The sequence below is a fragment of the Sphaerodactylus townsendi genome, linkage group LG11, assembly GCF_021028975.2.
Source record: "Sphaerodactylus townsendi isolate TG3544 linkage group LG11, MPM_Stown_v2.3, whole genome shotgun sequence".
Taxonomy (NCBI): domain Eukaryota; kingdom Metazoa; phylum Chordata; class Lepidosauria; order Squamata; family Sphaerodactylidae; genus Sphaerodactylus; species Sphaerodactylus townsendi.
Window position 1 is genome coordinate 34,716,982 of NC_059435.1, and position 19,280 is coordinate 34,736,261.

Here is a 19,280-nt window from a genome sequence, read left to right on the forward strand (position 1 = left end):
ATTAATAGTGAAGAATCCACACTCTCCTTTCTTGCCTTTTCTTTTAATCCTATTGCCATTCTTCTTTCATGTTGCTCTTTTTTCCTCTTTCATGTTGCTCTTTTTTATTCTCTGTCTCTTTTCACCCTTCACCTTATTCTGAACATTTTTGTAAGTTCTAGCTTATATGGAATAGGCAAGCTGTTTTCATATATGTCACATGTAGGAAAGTATGTATAACTGAACCTTCAGTAGAAAAGTGTCCTTTCTAACACATTTATCCTTTTTAATTGTAGTTAAGTCACAATTGAGTTATGGTGACCCCTGGTGGGGTTTCCAGGCAAGAGACATTCAGAAGTGGTTTGCCATTGCCTGTTTCCACCTCATGGCTATGGTATTCTTTGGAGATCTGCCATCCAAACACTTGCCAGGGTCAATTCAGCTTAGCTTCTGAGGTCTGACGAGATCAGGCCAGCCTGGGCTATCCAAATCAGGGTACATTTATCATATCAATCATTAATTTTTCCAAATGTGTTCTCATTCATGTTGAGTCACACTCAGTTCCTCAGTCTCACTTTGAAATGACAGTTCAATTTCCCATCTTGAACCCCCAGGATCTTAATTTATTAGCTCGAATACATTTCAGTCAGTGTAATAATTTTCCAGGGTCAGCTGGAAATACCAGTGGATTGGTAAGAACATAAGAACATAAGAACAAGCCAGCTGGATCAGACCAAGGTCCATCTAGTCCAGCTCTCTGCTACTCGCAGTGGCCCACCAGGTGCCTTTGGGAGCTCACATGTAGGATGTGAACGCAATGGCCTTCTGCGGCTGTTGCTCCCGATCACCTGGTCTGTTAAGGCATTTGCAATCTCAGATCAAAGAGGATCAAGATTGGTAGCCATAAATCAACTTCTCCTCCATAAATCTGTCCAAGCCCCTTTTAAAGCTATAAAGGTTAGTGGCCATCACCACCTCCTGTGGCAGCATATTCCAAACACCAATCACACGTTGCGTGAAGAAGTGTTTCCTTTTATTAGTCCTAATTCTTCCCCCCAGCATTTTCAATGAATGTCCCCTAGTTCTAGTATTGTGAGAAAGAGAGAAAAAATTCTCTCTGTCAACATTTTCTACCCCATGCATAATTTTGTAGACTTCAATCATATCCCCCCTCAGCCGCCTCCTCTCCAAACTAAAGAGTCCCAAACGCTGCAGCCTCTCCTCTTAGGGAAGGTGCTCCAGTCCCTCAATCATCCTTGTTGCCCTTCTCTGCACTTTTTCTATCTCCTCAATATCCTTTTTGAGATGCGGCGACCAGAACTGGACACAGTACTCCAAGTGTGGTCGCACCACTGCTTTATATAAGGGCATGACAATCTTTGCAGTTTTATTATCAATTCCTTTTCTAATGATCCCCAGCATAGAGTTTGCCTTTTTCACAGCTGCCATGCATTGAGTTGACATTCCCATGGAACTATCAACTAAGACGCCTAAATCCCTTTCCTGGTCTGTGACTGATAGCACTGACCCCTGTAGCGTGTATGTGAAGTTTGGATTTTTTGCCCCTATGTGCATCACTTTACATTTTGCTACATTGAACTGCATTTGCCATTTCTGAGCCCACTCACCTAATTTATCAAGGTCCGCTTGGAGCTCATCGCAATCCTTTGTGGTTCTCACCACCCTACATAATTTGGTATCATCTGCAAACTTGACCACCACGCTACCCACCCCTACTTCCAGGTCATTTATGAATAGGTTAAAGAGCACTGGTCCCAAAACGGATCCTTGGGGGACACCACTCCCAACATCTCTCCATTGTGAGAACTTCCCATTTACACCCACTCTTTGCTTCCTGTTTCTCAACCAGTTTTTAATCCATAGGAGGACTTCCCCTCTTATTCCTTCATTGCTGAGTTTTCTCAACAGTCTCTGGTGAGGAACTTTGTCAAAAGCCTTTTGGAAATCCAAGTAGACAATGTCCACCGGTTCACCCCTGTCCACATGCCTGTTTACACTCTCAAAGAACTCTAGTAAGTTTGTAAGACAGGATTTGCCTCTGCAAAACCATGCTGACTCTTTCTCAGCAGGCCTTGCTTTTCTACATGTTTTATAATTTTATCTTTAATGATAGATTCTACTAATTTACCAGGAACAGATGTCAAACTGACTGGCCTGTAATTTCCCGGGTCCCCCCTAGATCCTTTCTTAAAGATTGGTGTGACATTGGCCATCTTCCAGTCTTCAGGGATGGAGCCTGATTTCAGGGATAAGTTGCATATTAAAGTGAGAAGATCAGCAATTTCATGCTTGAACTCTTTAAGAACTCTTGGGTGAATGCAATCTGGGCCAGGGGATTTGGTAACATTTAGTTTATCAATGGCTGCCAGAACTTCTTCCTTGTCTACCACTATCTTCGCTAGTTCCTCGGATTCGCCTCCTAAGAAGCTTGGTTCAGGTGCAGGAATGTTCCTCACCTCCTCTTGGGTGAAGACAGATGCAAAGAATTCATTCAGCTTCTCTGCAATCTCCCTGCCATCTTTTAGCACACCCTTTGTTCCTTTGTCATCTAACGGGCCTACCGCTTCCCTTGCTGGCTTCCTGCTTTTGATGTACTGGTGGTGATTATGTATTGGTGGTGATTTTGATGTATTGGTGGTGATTATTAACATTTATTTTAAAAGCTGTGCTCCTCTCTAGGTTTTTTGTCGAAGGAGCAATAAGGAAGTAATATTAGGAGATAACAACCATTAACTGGGAGGATACAAAATCATACAATGACTCAGAGGGTAAAATAGCAATTTAATAGACAATATTTTGCCTAACAGGGATCCAATAAAGAAGTTGCTACATGCATACAATATACTGAGATAATTTAGTGATTCTAAATAATCCACAACTGTTGCAAACATTTATCAGTTTATCCACAAAGACAATTCTGTAATAATCGCAGGTTTTTAATAAAAAATTACAGTTTCTGCAATATGTGTGCAGTAGCTCTAGATCTCATTTAGATGTTAGTAGAGTCAAATTACAAAAAGCTTTTGAATTCTACTAACTACAGATTTGGGAGAATTTTGGGAGAATTCTACTAACTACAGATTTGGGAGAATTCTCCTAATTCTCCCAAAGCTTTTATACCTGACTACCATTTAAACTAAATTCTTCTTAGCCTACTGTTTACAAATTATGTTCAAGTACTGTCCAGTTCAGTTCACATCCTACTCAACAGTTGCAAACAGTGAATAAATTGTCCAGCAAGCTGTTTGGATGCATTTAAATGAATTTGATTGTATCTTTTTATACGATCACACTGCTTTTTCATATAATTGAATTTTTTCTACTGAAGCAGCCTGCTCCCAGGCACTTGTCTGCCACTATCTCCTAAGATAGAAAGGCACATGAAGAAGAAAATAATCAGGTTTTGGAACTATTTTGTTGAGACTTACTACTTAGGTATCTGGGTTTTTTTTCCAGCTTCCGCTGATGAAACCAGATAGTCATGTGATCAGTTCTTGCAGTCACAACAGATGTAGTTGTCTCCACAACAGGCAGACAATGCAATCTTGCTAATGTCTTCTATTTGTGAAGTGGCAAAGAGGGAGGGACAACAGCAAGAAATTCCATGCTTCATCACATAGTCAGTTTAATAAACTGAATGACTATGACGATGACCACAGGGATACTGCCTCTTTACTGGTAAATAATACATTTTCTTGGACTGGTCGAAACCAGATAAAAACTAAAATGACAAAGTTGCAACTAGTGTAGCTGCAAAACTACCTGAATCAGAAAACATCAAGGTTAGGAGCTCACATCATGTAATCAAAGATTTCTGGACAGGGTGTTTTTGCCTGAGAACATGGACGTAGGTAAGGGGGGGTTCTTGGGTTTGAAACCCCCCATTCATGTCTGAAGCTCCGCCCTTCCATTTGTGGGTTTTAAAAACATTTTAGTGCTTTTTTGGTTTTTGGCCTACAAGGGGCGCATTGTTTGGGCTAGCAGCACCAAACTTTCAGGGATTGTTTGGGAGACTCTCCTGATGATACTACCCGGGTTTGGTGAGGTTTGGTTCAGGGGGTCCAAAGATATGGACTCCCAAAGGGGGTGCCCCCATCCTCCATTGTTTCCAATGGGAGCTAATAGAAGATGGGGGCTACACCTTTGAGGGTCCATAACTTTGAACCCCCTGAACCAAACTTCACCAAACCTGGGTGGTATCATTAGGAGAGACTCCTAAAGATCCCCTGAAAGTTTGGTGCTTCTAGCTTAACAATTGCACCTCTGACAGCAGGCATCCCCCAAATTTCCCCAGATTCTCCTTTTAAATCCACCCCCTTGGATTTAAAGGGAGAATCTGAGGTCCTCAGAAGAAGAGTTTGGATTTATATCCCCCCTTTCTCTCCTGTAGGAGACTCAAAGTGTCTTACAATCTCCTTGCCCTTGTTCCCTCACAACAAACACCCTGTGAGGTGGGTGGGGCTGAGAGAGTTCCAAAAAGCTGTGACTAGCCCAAGGTCACCCAGCTGGGGTGTGTGGGTGTGCATAGGCTAATCTGAATTCCCCAGATAAGCCTCCACAGCTCAAGTGGCAGAGCAGGGAATCAAACCCGGTTCCACTAGATTAGAATGCACCTGCTCTTAACCACTACGCCACATTGAAAGTGATGCTGTTTCAGGGTGAGGGATAATCCACCCCAAAACAGCATCACTTTCAATGTTGTTTAACTAGGGACCCCAGATTCTCCCTCTATGGTGGATTTAAAAGGAGAATTTGGGCTCTCTAGTTTAAACAGCATTGAAAGTGATGCTGTTTGGGGGGTGGATTCCAGCATCACAGCGCCTGCCGGGGGGGGCGCAAAACTCAGATTTTGCACCAGGCTCCATTTTCCCTCTATGCCTCTGCCCAGAGGGGAGAGGCAGGGCAGGGCAGGGCAGGGAAGGAGAGTCTGCCATCCCCGACCTCGGAGAACTGCTTTTATAAGCGCTAGGCCGGGGGCGGGGCTTGGGGAGGCGTGGCCATGCCCTATTTATTTATTGTTTATTTATTTATTGCTTGGACTTTTATACCGCCCCATCCCCGAGGGGCTCTGGGCGGTGTACAACACAATATAAATATAATAGAATTATTAAAACCATTAAAACAGCGGTAACAATAAAAAGAGGCGTCCGCCTACCCCAATTTTAAAATTCTCCCCGGGAAAGAGGGAAAAGGGGGGAGGCGGCGAGTCACATTAGATGATAAGCCCGATATAAGGGCTGACTGGCCTAGGGGAAGGTGGGGGTTTGGCCCCCCGAACCTCCCCATAAAAATCTAAACCTACGTCCCTGCCTGAAAAGCATGCTCCTTGCAAAGTTCTCAGTGCTAGAAAAGTAGATCCCACACTAGGTACCAAAAGGCAGCAAAATACAGGAAAGCCCTAAGGAGGAAGTATTTGCAAAAATCACAAGACAACTTGGGAGTAAAAGGACTCAATCTCATGCAGGTATTGAATTGGCAACCTGGGGATTTCAGGCAGAGATTTAAGTTCTGTGCCTCTAAAGAACTGCAGAAAAATCAACCAGACTGGCACAGTTCAAGGAAGTCTCCTAACAATAAGACAGAATGGTTATGGGAAGGCTATAAAAGTGTGGAATGTGAATTAAATTATTGAACAATGACAAAGCAAAACAATAAACCCTTCATTTATTATTAAAACGAAAACAAATAGGAAAAACAGTGAATATGTCTAATATTTGTTATTCTGGTGAAGGAAAAGTATTTAACTGTGGCTAGATCATGGGTTAGATTCTGCAGATCTTTCCCGCTAGCAAAGGTGTCTTCCTCCAGTGGAAAAAGACTTCCCCTGATGTAAGATACTCAAGAGCATCTTTTAAGGGCACCTTTTCCCAGAGGAAAGTGCCTCCACGGCCAAACCAGGTCATTTTTTCTTCACTCACTCCCTTCTCAATTGAACACAGAATTCTACTATATCACCTCTACTAGTATTTTCATATCTATGAAAGTTTCCTCATAAACCCACGTGCCCCTAACGAACCCACGTGCAAGGAGTGCCCTTACCATTGCGAGATTTAATGTTATGCCCTCTGCCCTACTAAAGGGTAGGTACAATAACCTACATAAATCTGCAAGGCTGTGCAGCTGCAAATCTAATGTGGTCGAAACCCTGGCCCACCAACTCTTGCACTGCACCAGATTTGATAAAATCAGATCTAAATATTCCACTCTATATTCTTTCTTTCAATCTGGGCTGCCTGATCTGACTAGGTTATCTCTATTGTTGAATAACTCGGACCCTGGTTTTTGTGAAGAGGTCACTAATATTATAATGGAAATAGCTGAGAGCTCCCTGTAGCACGTATTTGATATGGTCTTTGCGGGGCCTTCTGCTTTTATTATCTATTTATGTATCTGCTTCTGATTATGCCAATAAAGGCTTATGTATGTATGTATGTATGTATGTATGTATGTATGTATGTATGTATGTATGTATGAAAGTAACAGATAAAGGATTAAGACAAGTGTATAAGTATAATTTTACAAAAAGGGGAATTACACTAGGGAAAGCACCTATATATCTAGCTAAACAACATGGATTTTTCTCAGTTTTTAATACACACACACACGTATAATTTGATCAAAGTTTCTGTTATTCTACATAATTTTAGGGTTTTTTTTGGAATTATGGTAGTTCTAACATTTGTATAAGCAATTAGTTGTAAAAATTATACAATCTTCCAAAGACTACCTGGAAAGATTTTACTAATAAACAACTTTTAACTTTCATGAGATAAATGCTATTTATGCCATATAATCCTCTGGTGAAATTTTATTCAATGAAGAAAAAATGTGGTAGAAAAACAGGACACAGTACACTCTGGGAACTCATTTTACTCACCTAATCAACCTACATCTTACAATGAACTGTAGTGAGAGGTAGTAACTACTGCACATTATCTCTAGTGGGTCTAATAACTTCATTGTTATTATCTCACATCCCAAAGAGACCATAGCTGATTGCACGGGTGTTCCCCGGTACAGCTGCAGCTTGCTGCATTTCCAATTTCTTATTGTGGGCTGTGGATATTTTCAGCTGATTATAATCTTTATTCAATGAACATAATATCTCCAATGAATGTTAATTGTTAGTTAAAATGCAAATTGAAAACCCCACATTAGTCAGAGGTCTATTTGCTCAATCTTGTTTGTTTTTCATTCACAACACAAAAAGAACAGGATATCTAGATATAAACAAAGGGCCCGAACAAGAGGCCCATTGGCTTGTGAATATGAAGTGGGAAAATGGGAATTGAAAGCTTTAACAACTTGGAGTGTTTTCATCTTTTATGCCCAGGAGAACTCTGGATTCATCTCCTCCATTTAGAAACATTATACAACTTTTCTGATCAGTCATCAGTGGGAATAATAGGCAATACTGGCCTCTATAGACTAACAGTTCTGATGGGGTGGGGGTAAATTGGCTGTTGGAGCCAGTCTGGGGCTGCAGAGGTGTGTTTCTTTGCAAACAGGGAGAAGGGTGGATGCTGACCAGAAGAACGTGCACCCTGCATTGCTGTGCCAGCATAAAGTTGTGCTTCAGGGATTTTGCACCCTTTTGGGCACTTAAAGAATCTGCCTGCAACCTGCTGGGCAGCCTTCACAGAATGGCAGGCAGGTGGATTCTCCCTGATTGTGGACAGTGCAGAACCTAAAGTGAATGGGTGGAAGGGATGGGAAAGTGTTTCCTGCCTGTTGTGTTCGTGTGGGATTGTGCAAAATCTGGCAACTCTGGGCTGTATAAAAGGATTGCTGGTTCAGCAATCTTCAAAAATCCTGGATTAAAGGGAATAAAATGGGCCAAACTCATTTTGGGAATGGAACCTGTGTGAAGTCCCCCTCCCCAAACACTTTATATACTATCCTACAACCTTTATGTTTGGCCTGTGCAGAATCCACCATAGAGCAGAATAATTAAAATATGATCTAAACATGTGTACAGTTACCAGTGAAACTTCATCTGAATTTGATTCTTTTTTCATATTAATCTTAAAACAAATAATTCCCAAACAAACAGAACTCAGGTCTTAATAGATAAAATACAGATTAAAAAGGTAGTTAAAGTTTTATAAATTAGATGTGCGGAAAATTTAATTTTGTTGAAAGTATGTACAAACATCCTTTGTGGGCCCATAAAGTTGGACCCCCTATACCCAAGTTCCCCCAAACTTGGGCACTCTTGTAAGGAGAGTCATCAGCAGCTAAGCTGCAAATTTGGGGCCTCTACCTTGGGAAGAAGTTTCCAAAGAACCTCAAAAATTCCTAAGGCTATAATGGAACCAAAAATTTGAGGCTTTTGAGGGAAAAAATATTACCAATACCGGTATTTGGTTTTTTCAACTTTGCTGAAATTTCAGCTCCATGAAACCAGAATCCAAAAAATAATTTAAAATTTGGTGCACTCCCCTAGTTTCAGCCTAGGATTCTCAGTAAGAGGCAGGGCTGGCTGGTCCAACTGAATTTCAGAGCTTTCAGCAGGCAGGAGCAGAAGAGAAACTGCAGGCAAAACACAGAATCATCATGAAGCCATGATGCCCTGCACCTGGCATTTGTCAAGGCCTAGTGTACACACAGTCATTATGGATCTTGTACACTACCAGTTACATGCGGTATACAGGAATATTACATGCTATTTTCCATGGCACATGAAGTGGTCCTATGTCCTACTATTTTGAAAGGAAATTTCTTCCATGTAAGTGTATGGAGGATCACAGGTCAAAGTATCGATGAAGTAACTTTCTCAAAGCCACCAATGGGTTCCAGAATTCATCAGAATTTCTCATCAGATCTACCTGATACAAATCCTAACTCTTTTTAAAAGGATCATAATGATTTTAAGTGTAAATTTCAACCATCGAAAGTCTTCCATTGTCTGTAATTATAATTTTGATTTTCAGCCATTAGACCAGTATTCTCATTCAAGCCAAAGAAAATAGGTCCATCATTCAGAGTTCCTAATGACAAAGCAGCACATTTAAGATGACCACAAGAAGTGTGAAAGCAAAAGCCCTTGCCTATTGATTGTCCCCAACAACAATTTAGCAATAGTATTTTTTCTTTCGACCAGAGAGGCTCCCTTCAGCTGTGTTATTTATTTAGAATATTCCTAGCATCCTCTCCAAGATCTTGTTCAATATGGTTAAAAAGCATGGATGAAAAGAAATAGTCTTGTATGGAGTCCATAACATAGGTATCAGGAAAGTGTCCAGGGAGAGAGCATTCCAAAAAACCACCATCAAGACAGCCCTGTCCCAGGTAGCCACTTGCCTTGTTTCACAATCAACAGCACATACAGCAGTCCTTGGGGTGATAATTTTAGTTGATGGGCAGGACAATACAGAAGTGGATGGGACTTCACATACCTTGATCCCAAGCTAACTCCCAGCACTTTGAATTATGAGTGGCAACAGGCAAACAGTTCTGAATTTTCAGCACAGGAGTAATGTGATATATTTGGCCTCCAACAACAATCCTAGAGCTGCACTTTAGATCAGTCATGGCTAACAACCTCTGATAAATTTATCTTTGTTTAAGATTGCCAGGTCCCCACTGACCACCAGTGGGGGACAAGGGGTTAGAGTTGCCAGATACAGGTTGGGAAGCTCCTGGTGACTTGGAGATAGAGCCTGGGAAGGAGTGGGACCTCAATGGGGTACAATGCTGTAAGCCCCTTCAAGCTTGGTTGTGGCCAGGGATGGGTGAGGTGCAAGTTTAATATAAATAAATCTTCTAGAGCAGCCATTTTCTCAGGAGAACCAGTCTCTGTAGTCTGGAGATGACAAGTAATTCCACAGGATCCTCAGGGCCCACATGGAAGCTTGAATCCCTGTCTTCCTGAATTTGTCTAATCACCTTTCCAAGCCTTTCAACCAGATAGTTACTATTTGTACCATCTCTTGAAGTCATGAATTTCACAAATGTCCTGAATTTTCTGCCAAAGCATTTCTTTGGATGGTCCCTTGTGTTATGAGAAAGAAATGTTCCATCCACTTTTCTCTCACCCTGCAGAGTTTTATTAAACCTTTTTATTGCACCCTTTCTCTTTGTTTCCCCCCCTCTAAACTAAAAAGCAATGAGGCATAATATCACCCATTTACATCCTAAAAAGTACCCCAAAGAAGTCTTTTTTAAAATCATGCAACATTAACTTTGTGGTAACATGCAAACTATGGGTAATAACTTCTAAGTGAATTGAACACAGAATACATTATAAAAGAAGCTATGGATAAGGACTCTTTGGGAGAGAAAGACCTGAATAAATTAAAACAATCTAATTTCTTAGTTGATAAAAAGCAGACTTCCAAGATAAACCTCAACACAATCTACCCCTACACATCCTATTAAACCCACTTAGCTTTTTCCAAATGAAGCATATATACTTCTTTTTAAAAAAAATTAGCATCATGCACTGATTTTTGCTGGGTATACAGGGAATAGAGAGAGTGATCTAAATAGAAGTCAAGGAATCTAGCATCAGAAAAGCATTAGATTATCTCCGCTCCACAGCGCAGACAGTATCTTGAATTAAACTAGGCAGTGCTACTTGATTGTGAGTTTAAAGCTGCAGAATATTTATGGTAAAATAACACCAGCATCATTACCACAGTGTCTGTATTCAGCAGATACTCACTTGTTTTCACTTGTTTTCACACACAGGAAAGCTGCTTGTAAATCCACTTGGTTAGAAAATGATGAAAATCCTTTGGACCCCAAAAGCACAACATATTTACCAATAAGTCACTGTTCTTAAGCCAAACTGGAAGCAGCTAAAGAAAGCAGCCAGCCAATACAGAATCTTAGCCTCACAGTAAATCCTGCAAAAATACATCTCTCTCGCTCGTGTGGATCTCTTTATTGCAGTTGACAAGGACTTGCCCAGGGGACTAACTTGTTGTTCCATAAAGATCCCTAAACAGGCACAACTGATGAAACATTTAATCCAGCCCCTGGCATCAAATGACTTCTATTGCCACCGATGGTGAGAGAAAAATCTATTACCAATTGAATAACTGCATTCAAAACTACCCTGTATAATTTGGACTCAACCCAGATATCCTGAAAGATATCTAAAGAAACATTGCACATTACAATGATAAAGGGGATTCAACAGAAATTTACATAAAACATACTGTCTGGAAAAAAAACACAGAACATTCATCTGCATTAGGACAAATTATAGTTGCAGCGAGGAAATTACTTGGTGGAGTCACAATATTATTATTATTTAATTAAAACCAGTTTTGTTTAAAAGGATACCTTTATTAATATCAGGTACCACTAACTGGTCAAAACCCTTTTACTACAACCCTTCCTTCTCACCTGTTCAGACTGATTTCCATTTTTTACAGCACCCTGAAGAATAAATGGCTCATTGCACCAAATAATATACATGCAATTGAAACTACTGGACGCTTGCCATTTGCTTGGATTCATAGGGTCCAATGGAGGATTCATTTTTACATTTTTACTTCTGCATTTAGTTCAATTGTAAGAAACAATCCATTCACAAAGAAGACCCCAACCACACTGTGCATGAAAAAAAGACTTTGGAGCTTCGGATCAAAACAGTTAAGAGATGTAAAATGTCACATTATACAAAATTAACATTTTATAACTAGATGGACCACTTCTTACCTGAAGAGCACTTAAGGAAGTGCCAAAAACATGAACTATCTTGCTGATATATAGATTTCATTAGGACTCTAAAGCAAGATTAAATAAAAGGGGGAAATGCAATCAAAATAATGCATATTTTGAAATGTTATGAATTAAGAGTGATTCAGGACTTCATGACCTCCATGACAACCATGGCCCTGACCCAAGAAATTATAGGTCCCATACATTTAGCAGGACACACACTGGATCTGGTCTATTTTGCTGAGGGGCAGAAATCTAATGGGGGTGGTGGTGGTGGTTAAAACTTAGTCCTCATCATAGGCACATCATTCCATAGGGTTTAGACTTACTGCTTCCCAGAGGCGTATTGGGGAAAATAGTGCCCAGGGACAAAACCTGCTCTAGACACCGCCCCCCCCATGCCCCTGTGCTTGTGGGTGGGGCTTGGGGATGGCTTGGATGAGCACCGCAGCAGCAGCAGGCCATTAGCGCCCCTGAGCCCCACCCCCAAGGGCCTGGGGAGGGAAGGAGGTGGCTCAGACGGGTACCACAGCAGTCTTTAGGCACTTCCTCCGTGCTGAGCTGGGAGGGGGCAATTTTGCGGCCACCACCACCATTACGCCTGGGGTCATTTGACCCCACCTGTCCCTGTGGGTGGTACACCACTGCTGCTTCTCCATTCCTCTGCAGGGGTGCTAGACCCAGTAAGATGGTCCATCTTAGGTGCATGATAAATCTTGATAGTTTCTTATTGCTACTTAGAGTTTTTCCACCTCAGCCGCTGACAATTCTGTCAAGTCCCTGACTAGAATAGAGAAATGGTCAGCATTGTTGACACAATTGGCCCTAAAGCAAAACAAGAGGACAGAAGTTTTAACAAATTCTTAATTATATAAAAGAAACAACAAAGACTTCTGAATGTACCATTGAAATGGTTGATTATAAATGGCAGATTGAGGGTCGGTGAGAGGAGAGGAGTTTGGAGCAGGTGGGAGATGTGAAACAAAAAATAAAATTGAAGAACTCAGCAAAGACTGGAGAAAAACAGGGAGTGGACGGTCGAGAATGGACAGGTGACAGGAGGGACTGAGCTATATGTGCAATGTTCAAGTGGGAGGGCACTGCTGACATTTGAGGGCATGTATAACATTGGCAAATGAACTAGCGAATGAGTGGATATGAGGACAGATCTTGGTTTGTTGCAGGTCCCGGTTGGAGACTGTCTTTGGGCAAGAAAAGGTTTGCCTCCCATTGACTGTAAGAAGAGTATCATTTTCCAGCATGGGTCACTGGTTGTTAATGATGTGTTCAGCCAGTTTGAGCTGAGAGCCATATTTTAATATTCTAAGCTTGTTGAAACCCGCCCAGAGCCCTTCAGGGATTGGGCAGGATATAAATCCAATAAGTAAGTAAGTAAGTAAGTAAGTAAGTAAGTAAGTAAGTAAGTAAACGAACGAACCAACGAACCAACGAACAAACACCCTCTCCCCTGAGACAGAGACAAGCAATCTCTATGGCTTACTGGGTAATTGATGGTGATGGACTGGAAGGGATGGTAGCTGCAGAACTGCTGAAAAAAAGTTGGAGTGAGACTGATCAAACACAGCATAGAGCTTATCTTAGAGCATATTCCATGGCAGTGATGATGGCAAAAAAGCAATATTTCTCTGTCACTATTGGATCTGCAATTAATTGTATAAGTGAGCTGTTTTGTGTGGTACAGGGGCTTTTACATCATAGCCCCAGAGAGCTGGATGTTAACCACAAATGGCCCGCTGTGATCAATGTGCTACTTACTTTGCAGACAAGATCACCCAAATGAATTCCAGGCTAGATGTTGGCATGGATGCATTTTCAGACAATGATTCTTTGGAACTCGCTTGTCTGATTTATACAGATTCCTTCCAGCTTGTGAAGACTGAGAATGTGGACAAGATCATTGGAGAGGTGAAACCTGCCACCTGTGCTCTCAACCGTTGCTCTTCCTTCCTGGCTGATGAAAGCTGACAAAGGGACTGGCTCAATGGATGAAGGTAAATGCTTCCTTGAGTGCATGGGTTGTACTACTCATGCTCAAAGAGGCAGTAATTAGACCTGTTTTGAAGAAAAACCCTTCCTAAATTCTCTTACGCTGGAGAATTTCCAATCAGTCTACAATCTTTGATTCCTGTGAAAGATGACCAAGCAGGTGATTGCTTCTCAGTCCAGGGACTCTTGAAAGAGACTGATCTCCTGGATCAGACTGAGAATTGGAATAGTCAGTCACCTTGGTTGATGATCTCTAGTAAGCACTAGACAAAGGGAATGTGACCCTGCTAGTTCCACTGGATGTCTCAGCAGTCAACCATAGTAATCTAACAAGCCACCTCTTAAAACTGGGGCAGGGAGGCACCATATTATGGTGGTTCAAGTACTATCTAGAGTGGGGGTGATGGGGATTCCTGAACTGCCCCATGGTTACTGACCAATGGGGTTCTGCAGGGTTCCATCTTATTCCCCATGCTATATAATATGCTATATAATAATATAATATACATTGAAGAACTATCCCTAAAAAAACCAACGCTAATGTTCACTGTCAAAGGCTTTGCACTGTCAAAGGCTTTCATGGCCAGAATCACTGGGGTGTTGTGTGGTTTCCAGGTTGTATGGCCATGTTCTAGTTGCATTTAAATATTCTAGTTGTTTGTAAATATTCAAAAGATATATGCCTTGCCATTAAGAATGAGGTGCATAGCTGCCAAAATATGAGTAATTTTCTAAAGATGCTCTCTGAAGTCTACTCAAAGGGCTGTGTTGGAGCATATATTTAAGCAAGGAGGGAATCCCCACAAAACAGGCAAGGAAGGGAAATTCCATTTGCTGCCTCCTTGACTTCCAATTTCTACTTTAATTCCACTTATTGTTGGCCAATTTTTACTTTCACTACCTGTTACCACTTTTTTCTCCCATCTCCTGCTCATTTCCTTAACTACTTCATTTTCTCCCTCCTCCCTCCACTACCTAATTGCCACTTTCTCTCTCTTCCCACTCTGCTAGCTTTACTTTCTCCTCTCTCCTAACCTCCTTTTGTGCTGGGACTGCCTCCTTCAAGCCTCCAACTGTGCCTCAGTTGCTAGGCAACACAAGATAGCTGACTAAGCAACATTTCACAAGATCCTAAGTGTTACTCTTCATTTTGGAAAAACATTAAACCTCCAATTTTAATAAAAGTTTTCGGATGCAGGGGTCAGGTTCAGAATTAAATATATAACTCTACAGTTGGACACCAATATCTCTAATTTCAACCCTGACCTAGGGTACAGATTTAAAAAACTGGACAGAAGGATCATGTCACTACAAATCAGATGAATATCCAGGCTTGCAGAAATATCTGAATTTTTTTTTTAATATAAGTTTTTCAAAAGCCCACAATTGGAGTTGTGATGCAGACATTAAATTTCAAACAAGGTCTTGCATCACTGGCCCTATTTCATGGCAGCAACCTGGGGGGAAATGGCTTGAAGAACAAGGTAGGCCACAGAGAGTGTCTACTCTAAGCCTCCTTCCCAGCCAGCCAGCTACTCTGGGGATCTGGGTCTGATACATAAAGTTCTGCCCCAGACCCTCCTTCTCTTGGATTTCTATTTCAATTCACTGTTCATCAGGAACCACACAAAAGCACCCAGCATCCCCACTACAGGGAACAACAGCACAGTCAAAGAAGGCATGAAACAATATGTAATGTTTGCTGTAGGTTCTCAGTTGTGCTTTCGTTTTATCCAATCAGTATCATATAATTCTGTCTATATATGTATGCTTTTTCACTGCTACACAACAGTACAACAGACTGATCTATACTCCATGCCAAGACACTTTAAAATGTATTGTTATCACAAATTAATGTGTGCCTATTCTAGACTAATTATTTGTCCTTGTTCTGTAGAGCTTAGAATATTGAGAGAATAAATGAAGAAAACCCACTTCTGTTTTATTTGGTTATAAAGTATTGTCAAGACCAATTAATTCAATAGGCCAGTAGTGCTTCACATTGGGCTTTGAATATGATTTTATTTGTCTTATAAAGCAGAGACACTGGAACTGAGGTTAGTAAAGCTCCTTATTGCAGGGACACAATAGAAGTCTGGCGGCCTAAATGCTGTCTCTAAAATGACCTGCCCTAGTGGATGAAAATGGGTACTGCAGAGATCGCATTTGCTTTTGCCTTGGAATACCCAGTTAAAGACAACAGACACCAAGCATAGATTGAACTATTTTATTTATTCATATAAAGTCAACTTACATAAATGGCTGATCTACATTCAACTTACATAAATGGCTGATCTACATAACTGCTTATTTCAATGAGCTGACAATCTAAGGGCAGGATGTGCTTAGCATCCTCATGGACTGCCTTGAGGACAGATTCACCCCAGCTCCAAATCCCTATGTGCAGAGTGGTGCCCAGCTTCATCCCTTTCCCCTGATCTACCACAGAGCTACCAATAGGTTCAGAAGATGTCACTGAACCTCAAGGGAATCCCACAGTGCACCTAGTTACAAGGCATGTGATGCCCTGTTCTAGACATGCTCTCCATCATGCCAATGTCTCAGGGTGTTTGCCAGTTAACCCTACCTGTCCAAATTCCACCCTACTTCGGTCACACAAGGGAGTTAGCCTACCTTAACACCCCTGCCCCAACTGCCAACTATTATGTCATGCAAACATAATAGATGTAGATCATCTAAGTAAATGTCACACCCATCCTCAGATAGGTGGATCCCATTGTTTCTGTATAGATGTGGCCTATCAGCCACAGTGAAAAGGCTCAAGGTGAGAGAGAACCACAGGGCAAAACAGCCAGTTGCTCTCATTTGATTGGCTGCCCTGCTTTCCCCATAGCCAATGGAGCCTCATGCTTCATTTAAATCAAACTGGGGGCCAGGACAAAACAAACCCACAGTATAATTTGTTGTGAACCCTGCTTCCTGCAACATATGTTATGCCAAGGACAGCAGTTTAGAACTCAGCCAGATGCAAAATGAGATGAAGGAATTCCCTGTAATGGCATAGAAGAGAGCTGACAAGCCTAATACAACTAAGGTAGAGTTGGATTCTTTATGGATCACACCAGTACTGAAATACTGAATGTTTTGAAGTTCTAAATGAAGTACTGAGTGTTATGAAGCAAAATAATTTCTTCTAAAATAAACATCAGAATTTCATGAGAAAATAAACTACTTTTCTTTTTTCTGCCTTGATTGCATTAAATTTCAGTTCTATAAAACACAAGCTGTTTGTTGAGTAAATAAAGTGGTCATTGTTAGGCAGTATTATATCTCATCCTGTGGTTCCTGGTTATTTATATGGGACAGGAATCAAACTGTCAATGACTAAATTGAATATGACTATATATTTTCTTTCTTTACTTCTCCCTGCTAGGCAAAATTTTATTACAATAAAATATCTCATACAAGGCACACTATAAATGCAAGGTGTCTTACAGCTTGACCCTAAGATTTGCAGAGCTAGCATAAAGACACTTAACTTACACAGCTATTGAAATGTCACCGAAGTATGGTATTACTGTAAGCATTATGGTGGCAATGAAGATGGATAAATCAGCATAGTAGACTATGTTTCGGGCAAATATGCTAGTGCCGTGGTGGTGAACCTTTGGCACTCCAGATGTTATGGACTACAATTCCCATCAGCCCCTGCCAGCATGGCCAATTGGCCAGCATGGCAGGGGCTGATGGGAATTGTAGTCCATAACATCTGGAGTGCCAAAGATTCACCACCACTGTGCTAGTGGAATGATTAGGAAGAATGCTAACAGCCTGAGAGAGCAATCCTAAACACACCTGCCTGGGAGTAAGTCCCACTGAATAAAATGGGACTTACTTCTAAGTAGCTAACTCAGAAGTTCAGAAGTTACTCAAGGATTCTGTAGGGCCAACATGTATTTTTGACATCCAGCAAGTTGTCACAGTCTTTATCAGCAGTCATTTTACTTCAGCTACAGCAAAATGAAGGCCTGCTTCTCACAGTGATTTCTTACTATGGGATAGCCTTTGAATATCTTGGAAAACTCTGCAAATCTTTTGCATCTCTTCATTTTTACCACATGGTGAAAAACAATCTATATAGGCTTTACCTGGTCACTTTATCATGTTGAAAAGTTAGACAAGGTATCATGTGAGCAAATATATCCCCATTTTCTCCTAGCCATAGTGCTTTAAATGGAACAATGAAGATACCAAAAGCCTATTGAGGTATACTCAAGTACTTCTGACCTACACAGTCAAGTTTTTGATTCTTGTTTTGCTTGTTTCACAAGCCCAATCATATTATCACACCAAGTTTTGACGCTACGTCAAAGTATCACAAGCTGCTTTTTGATGGGACTGGAGATTCTTCTTAAACAACTCAAAGGGACAATGCACAGTAATCATACAGAGAAATAAGGACTGGAGAGCAGATATATTATAGAAATATTTTAGTTTTTAAAAAGTCTAACATGGTCACAACAAATGGATTCACAGCACAAAGCAACCTCTGATGTGAAATAAATACAAAACTAACTTGGTCACATTTTCAGTTTCAATCTCAGTCTCCTAGTGATCAGATTTTTGTGTCTATGTATCTATGTTCTTCTGATTATCTGATGCTGGTTTGCTTTGATTGCTTTGTTATTTTATTTATCTCCAAGAGATAGGATGGGTTTTTTCTTTCATTCTTTTGAATCTATAATGATACTTGATATTTTTCTGTCTCTATTCTCTAAAATTATAGTCGTTTCTTGAGTTAAAATATTAATCTTTACAAGAGCATCATAAAATGTGTTTTGATGCAATTAGCAGCAAACAAAGGACTCTTTTTTGAAGTTATCACAATGAATACATTGGCCTCAATATCTATTCTCTTGGTGAGTCATTTTTGTTTTCTTTTCACAAACATGCATGCAGCAAAATAAGAAACTCTTCATGGTGATTGATGGTCTCCCATTGGGCACACAGAAAATTTCCCAGCCTGGTTCCCTTGAGAATGCTCCACAACATGGATTTCTAGGCAAAGCTAGATTAAAAGAGGAGGAGCAACCGCTATAGTCCTCCCACCCCACAGCCATCAATTATATTCACTTATAAATCAAAGTTTTCAGTAGGAACAAAGACTTGTGTGGCAGACAAACAAGGGTGTTCACAGCAAATTGTTGTGAAGCAGAACCTAACTCTGGAATGAAACAATGGAAATGGAACCGACACTGTCAAAATCATGATAATGTGCAGAGGATTTATAAAGAATTAGACACTGCATCCAATTTCTAGCTGAATTAAACAGAAATCAACAAAAAGAAAATGATAGCAAGTTGCCCTTTCCCCCAGCTCTACACTCTAATTGCAAAATATTTTAAATTTCATGGAATTTCAAAATGAATGCAGGTGTGGATATGCATACTTCAAGCTTTAACATTCATTTTTCTGTGCAAGAACACATAATCTAACCATATTCTTCCAAAAGTTGAACTTGCCAGCTAGTTCTCAGTTTTAGTTCTGAATCCACATGGTTTTCAAAAAATTAATTAAAATTCATTATTAAAAATATTTTAAACAATCAATATGGGAGAAAACTCCAGGGATATGAAGTG

General features: G+C 40.6%; 1 protein-coding gene across 3 annotated transcripts in view; it reads right to left on the minus strand.

Moving 5' to 3' along the window:
- The window catches only part of RARB (retinoic acid receptor beta), a 400,206-nt gene that overhangs the window by 279,263 nt on the left and 101,663 nt on the right, over positions 1 to 19,280 (minus strand). Inside the window, exon 1 of one of the 3 annotated variants that reach the window (XM_048511373.1) lies at positions 10,677 to 10,693. The exons of the other annotated variants lie outside the window; for them this stretch is intronic. The gene's annotated coding sequence lies outside the window, so the exon portion shown is untranslated. Of the gene's footprint in view, positions 1 to 10,676; positions 10,694 to 19,280 lie in introns of those variants that run through there. 3 annotated transcript variants of the gene reach the window in all.